At 45.3% G+C, this 7,411-nt stretch overlaps 1 long non-coding RNA gene across 1 annotated transcript in view; it reads left to right on the forward strand.

Moving 5' to 3' along the window:
• LOC136628105 (uncharacterized) overlaps positions 1-7,411 on the forward strand; it is a 304,442-nt gene that overhangs the window by 47,544 nt on the left and 249,487 nt on the right. The gene's annotated exons all lie outside the window — the stretch shown is intronic.

The raw sequence follows: 7,411 nt of genomic DNA on the forward strand, positions 1-7,411 counted from the left end.
AATAACTTTTTAATTTTTCCGTCAATATAGTTGTGTGAGGGCTCATTTTGTGTGGTACATCCTGTTGTCTCTGTTGGTACCATTTTGGAATACATAGGACTTTTTGATTGCTTTTTATTAGATTTTTTCTTGGCAACAGGGTGACCAAAAAAAGCACATTTCTGGCATTTTTTTTTTCGGACAACGTTTACCAGGCACGGTATATTATTATGCATTACTTTGATATATCGGGCTTTTATGGACGCAGCTATACCCAATATGTATTTTTGTTTTATTACTTAGATTTTTTATTGTAAATATGGCAAAAGTTGTTGTTTTTTTTTTTACTTTCATTACTTTAAAAAAAAATAAATAAATAAAACTTTATTGTTCTTATTTTTAGTCCTCCTGGGGGAGCACAACTAGCGATGCTTAGATCGCTTATGCAGTATGATGTATTGCCATAGCATTACATCATACTGCATTCTGACAGTCAGTCTATCAAGCCACCCACGGGGATAGCTAGATAGGCATTCTGCCATGACAGCCCTGGGGCCTTTCAGAAGGACCCCGGTTGCCATGACACCCGCACGGCTCTCCCGATTTCACCCCGGTGGAGCCGTACGGGACCCCCGAACATTGTTCAGGGGATTTATATGCCACTGTCAGATTTGACAGCAGCATTTAAAGGGTTAACAGTCCCGATCGGCCACGGGGCTGAACAGGGCTGTTGCCCGCAGATGTCAGCTGTAATAAACAGCTGACACCTGCGATGTATGGAAGGAGATAGCAGTGCTATCTCCCTCCATACACGTCCTGCAACGGCAGTACGTAAAAACACAATAGCGTGGTCACTCAGGGGTTAAAGGGATCCTGTCATCAGGTTTATACTACCTGAACCATGGACAGCATTTATGCAGGACAGGGATGCCTGTTGTTTCCATGGGTGTTTTATTCTGAAACTTTGAAGTTTGACTTGCAGTTGAGTGCCAAGTCATTTGGATGAGCCACACTAGTCTCTCCCCACCCACTGCGTGAAGAATGACATTTTCTTTCCTTTTGTGTATAAGGAAAAAGCTGCCAGTCTTCACGTTTTGGGCAAGGATAAACCCGCACAGCTCACTCTCATGGGTAGAAGCTCATCTCTGAGTCAAACGTCAAAGTGGATTTACTCTGAAATGCCTCAGCATTTCAGAATAAAACACCCACAGAGGCATCACTGATCTGGGTTAATACTGCCCATGATTTGGGCAACATGAACCTGATAACAAAATTCCTTTAAACCACCTTTTGACTGGTGCACGTTACACTGGCATTTTGCGTCAAAATATGGCACTCAATTATAATAAAGGAGTATTCAACGACTCCTCTTAGCCTTGCCCCATTTTCCACAACACTTTCAAAACTGTTGAGGAAGGTTAAAAAAGTGTTAAAATACATAATAAATTTAGTACATGCCATACACTCCACTTTCATAGTAAATTTGTGCCAAAATTTAGGTGTATTTTGCTTAGTACATTTTCCCTGTTGTGTTGAAAGAAGATGAATAAGTACGGAAACAGGACCAATAGGTGTTATACATGAACCAATAAAGAAATAATAAATTCCCACTGATGTGTGAATTAATTAAGAATTAGTTATGTGAAAGTATATTGACTTCTCTAGTTAACAGAGAACTGTCTCTAAAGTGTTGGTTCATTATTGGTGAAGATACTTTGCTGCTTCAGACATAAAATGCCACACAATGAAAACAAAATCATGAAATTGGACAAAACTCCACATACATATAAAGAATTGAGTTTTATCCAAAACTTTATCCAAAATTCGCTTTCAATTTCGATGACTTGTCTACTGTTGTCTAATAAACAAGTTGATCAATACGTGGTGGGGCCACAATGTTGGGCAATAATTGCTAATGTGTTATGGCATTAGTCCAATGTGTACTCGAATACTTTCCTGGGCTGTTGACAATATGATATTGGCCATATGGATCGTGCTGGCCAAGCAATCACCCAGACACCTTGCAAAGCATGTCTTCCGATGTAAACTGTATAGCACCGTGAGTTATCCTGCTGAAAATGGCATTGGGTATGCCTTGATCATATAGTAGTGCGATGGGCTGCAGCATCTTATCAACATAGCGGCCCTGTGTGTGCTTGATGCATAACAGTGGTCATCAGTTGTTGAAGCTGATGGCAGCCTAAACCATAACTCTACCTTTACAAGCTGTGAGGTGCGCCAAAACTGCAGAAGAACCAATTTGATTGCCATCTGGCTGCCAGATCCTCGCTCAGCGATCATCACTACTGAGACAGATTCATTGCTGAACAAAATACCGTGTGCCATTCGGCATACCAGGTAGCTTTGGAACAATACTACTGTAAGTGCTCTTGACGATTGTGCTGTGTGACGAGTGGTCATCACAATAGATAGTTTGACTGCAAACCTGCCTTAGCCAATCTTCAAGAAACTGTCATCATTGGTTTGGGAGCATCCAAATTTGGCCTTACACAGAATATCACCAGCTATGGATTGAGACTCTAGACTTCAGCACGTCGGATGCGTCGATCAGCAGTATGTGATGTTCATTACATCCCTACTATAGTGATGCACATTTCATTCTGCTGACCATTGTCTCCAACTATGAGTCATGGTTCTGGCATCTCTTTGAGTTTCTGCTGCATTATGATGCAAAGACCAACCAGCTGTATATAGTCCTATGATGAAACCTTCTGTAAACTCTTCCATTCAATGAAATAGCTCTCAACGGTGTTTTTAGAGGCATCTTCACTCCTTAGTCTTTATCCAGACACAAAAAAAACCAAACACAACAAAGTTTACATGGGTGGGACAACTTTGTCAGTTAGCTTTGTTAACTGGTTTTCCCCTTTTATTATGATCCCAAACTGATTGGCCTCAAACTGCAGCAATTTGCATAACTTGTTTGTCTGAACATACCCTGAATATTGCATAATGCGATAAAATATTAACTGTGTGGCATTTTCTCTCTGAGACTGTGTATGTAAGGACATGTATTGTGATTACTGTTAAAGGGCTTTGCGCAGGCCTTAATAGATATTGATAATTATCAATGATGATGATGCTTGATTATATTTGTGTCCCTACCTCTGGCACAAGCACTGGGGACACTCCTAAAACATAACTTTTAATAAAATACATAAAAAATGGACCAGTAAGGGCTCATGTCCACGAGCGGGTTTGAATTGCAGAATCTGCGCGGGTACCCACGTGGATGATCCGCAGTTCAAGCCGCACATAGGGAGAAATTGGCGTCCGCAGCTTAATTAAAGCATGCGGATTTGTTTTGCAGACTTTCTGGTCCTAAAAACAAATCGCAGCCTACTCTATTTTGCTGCAGATCCCACAGGGACGGCTTTCATTAAAGTCAATGGAATCTGTCCGATCCACGGCACACCTGCAATTGTCACTGCAGACGTGCCACGGATTCCGTGGGAAAGCAGGAAAGTTTAAAAAATGTGCACTCACATCCACAGAGGAGAATATGGAAGACCTGCACAGCCACGCAGAGGATCCGGAAGGGAAAGTAATGTCCTCTTGCCACGGGTGGCACCAACGCATGCCAAAGCTTTGGGATACATGCCCAAGCCGCATTCACCAGATGATGTAGCACAGAGCACTTATAGGTGGACATTGGAATGTCGCTTAAGTGCAACAGAAATAACGACGGAGATTTATGTAATAGGAAATTTGTAAATTTGGACGTAATGCGCCAGACCACTGACCAGAAAACGGCCAATAAGGACACTCCCAAAAAAAGGCATCAGAGTACCTTGTTCTCTCCCGCATCTCCAGCAAAGTGGAGACACAGAAGGCGGGAGGGCACCCTGTACCGAGAGAGAATCTTGAACCCTGGCTCTTGAAATCTATTGAACATTGAGGATTTATACATGAAGGTGTATATTTTTTGTTTTTGTCCCTCCGTAAACGATATTAAGAGATCTCTCTCCCATTTTTTATATAGATGGGATCTGGTGATTCAGACTGTCAATTTAGTAGAATGTGAGTACGTGATGTGGTGTTTCTAACTGGGCCTTGTGCGTTGCACAGTTGTTCAAAGGGCATCTTCATACAAAAGAAAAGTCGTGGCAGGCTGGTGAAATGAGAAAGTGACAGAGTTGAATGATCTGCCATGGAGACAGCAGTACTGAGTCGGACATATGTGATAACATTTCCATGGACATCCATGATCCATTTAGGAGGAAATGGTGTGTTTTCATGAAATCATAGAATTATAGAATGGTAGAGTTGGAAGGGACCTCCAGGGTCATCTGATCCAACCCCCTGCTCAGTGCAAGATTCACTAAATAATCCAAGAGAGATATTTGTCCAGCCTTTGTTTGAACACTTCCATTGAAGGAGAACTCACCACCTCCCGTGGTAACCTGTTTCACTCATTGATCACCCTCACCGTCAGAAAGTTTTTTCTAATATCTAATCTGTGTCTCCTTCCTTTCAGTTTCATCCCATTGCTTCTAGTCTTTCCTTGTGCAAATGAGAATAGGGCTGATCCCTCTGCAGTGTGACAGCCATTCAGATATTTGTGGTTATCTCGCCAATGTTGAAATATCCTTTTCTCCATACCCGGGGAGGTAGCTCACTTCTAACTTCTAATACTTTGGATCTTGTTTTTGCCCATGTAATGTGTGCCAATGGATAAGTATCTCTTGTGCAAAATGAAATTTACCAGGGCTACATAAAAATGATATTGCCACTTCAGTACATGTAAAAGGTGTATTCTCAAATTAAACCTTTATAGCATAGCCTGTGGATATGCCATAAACATGTAATAAATGTGGGTCCAACCACTGTGACGAACACTTATCTCCAGAACAGCGGTTCCCCAATCCCTGTCCCAGGCCACCTCTATGGGCTGGAATTACAGAAACAGCCCAACGTATTGCAATACAACATAGCAGCAGTGTCTTAAATGGGAATACCCCTGTAGAAATCAGTAGCAGTCCTACCTTTCCTTGGCTGATGCTTTTAAGTATTATAGGGCATGTATTTTTCTCATTTTTTCATCAATATCCCTACATTTATAAAGCAACTTATTTATTGTTTATTATTGGTCTATGTGTCTGCCCGCTTACTGATCCTTTACATCATAGATACATGGATTATTAGGAAGTCTTTACAGGCTGCCCACGTATTGGTGTATCTTGACACCACCGGAAGGTAGGGTGTGACAGGGCTTATATAGAGGAACAGCCCTGTCATACCCGTACCACTGCATTGGCTGTTAGTGAGTGTGCTGTGCCATGCCCCCACAGCAGTGTTACTTACCAGCCGGCGGCTTGGTGGTCTGTGGTAGCGCGCGGCTCTGTTGGGTGCTGCTTGTCATGCAGCGAAGTCCTTCTCTGAGGCCTCCCACTGCAGGGCCGGAGGAGCCACAGCGGAGGTGGGGAGCAGCGCCATGGGCATAGCAATGCCCGCTGGAGCCTGCAGCGGAGCACAGGACAGACTGCAGCCGGGCCCACCTCAGACTCCGGAACCCAGTGGTGGAGCGGCGAGCGCGGAGCGCAGAGGGTGACAGAGCGCCACACTGCGCAGGAGAGGGGAACGGAGGCACTGCGCTACCGCAAGAGACCAGCGCAACGGGGAGAGGAGGCAGAGGGAGCTGAGGAACGTCTTGAAGTCCACCGCCGGAGTCTGCAGAACAGCCGGGGGCAGGTGAGCACTGCAAGTGGCCGAGCAGGGAGCAGAGACAGCGAGACATGAGCCTTTAAGTCCAGCGCTGTAGGCCGCAGCGCAGCCGGGAGAGGTGAGCATCGCAAGCAGCCGAGCGGGGAGCAGAGACGGGGGATGGAACTGAACCTAGGCTATTTCTGGCACAAATCCAGAGTATTAGGACCTTCAGCTCTTGAGCCAATCGGAAGCTAGGGGTGTGAGAGGGGCGTTGCTCCTGTCGAACGCCTAGCTTCCAGTGGCGTCAAGATACACTAATACGGGCTGCCCATACCGTCTTCTGTTATGAAGGTCATTGGGAGATAGGTTACACAGGGTTTAAATGTGGGAGATGGCAAGCGAGGACCCTCCACTCCAAACTACCTCAGTCACGTATTCTGTCTCTAAACTCTTCCATAGGAGGACTGATTCACACGACTAGGAATACTTTGGAGGAATTCCACTCATTTTACCAGTCCCTCTACAGTATCAAGGAACACAACTCTTCTATGGACCCAGGTCAAAGGTAAATTAAAATAGATTACCTATCTCAAATACCTATGCCGCGTGAATTAGATGCAGATTGTTCTGGGCTTGAAGAGGTCTTTTCCGAGATTGAGAAAGTGATTAACCCTGGTACGCTATGGGATGTAAGTTTACGTCCTAGCTGAGGGGTACTTAACGCAACAGAATAGAAACTTATGTCCTGTGGATGGTGCAGGATTAGGAGCTGAGCCCGCACCATCCCGCAGCGATAATCGGCTGTTACTGATAGACGGCCTCCTGCAGCAGCAGTGGTAATAGATAAGTACAGCGATCTCCGTTAGGCCTCATGTTCACGGGGTTAAAATCTGCAGCATTTTTCCCGCACGCGGATCCGCGCCCCATAGGGATGCATTGGACACCCGCAGGTAGTTAAATACCTGCGGATGTCATTTTTCCCTTCAGGCGCGGATCTGCGTGCGGGAAAAATCCGGACATGCTCCATTTTAGTGCGGGTCTCCCGCAGGCTTCTATTGAGGCCTATGGAAGCCGTCCGCTGCGTACTTTTGTGTTCTCATCGCGTGGGTGTCAGCTCCCCGTACTTCTGTGTGCTCCCTGCGTGGGTGATACGAGTGTGGAATGCGTTGGAATACGCTAGTGTGAGAGCGGCCTAAGGGCTCCCTCATATGAGCATATCACATTTCGGTCACATAATACACAGCGCATTTACGCAGCCGAAATACACATATTCCCTGCGTATTTCAGCTTTTTAAGCGCGTAAATACGCAGCGATCGCTGTATATTATGTACGCAAGAAACAAATATATAAGGGCTCCTTTACACTGGCAAGGGCGATATCACTCTTGCCATCCTTCTGGAAACCCCTGGATGTGAGGAGCTTTCACATGGAAGCATCCTTGCATCCCTGCGGGGGTTCCCTTCATCCCCGCCGGAGTTCCCTTCATCCCCGCCATGGCTGTCACAGCCATGGCAGGGAATCGCGATGTTCTCCCATTGGTTACAGTGGGGCCGGCACTGCTACCGCCAGCCTCGTTGCAGACAATGGGCGGTATCGCAAAAAGAATGGGCATGCTGCAATACATTGTTTCCTACATTACAACGCGGTGCCATGCAGGAAAACATCACAAATGTGAACGAACCCACTCAAAAGAATGGGTTTCATATCTGTGCGAGATTTGTGCGTCTTGCAACGCACCAATCTCGCACAATCTCCGCGCCATTG

This window comes from Eleutherodactylus coqui, chromosome 5, assembly GCF_035609145.1.
Source record: "Eleutherodactylus coqui strain aEleCoq1 chromosome 5, aEleCoq1.hap1, whole genome shotgun sequence".
Lineage (NCBI taxonomy): Eukaryota > Metazoa > Chordata > Amphibia > Anura > Eleutherodactylidae > Eleutherodactylus > Eleutherodactylus coqui.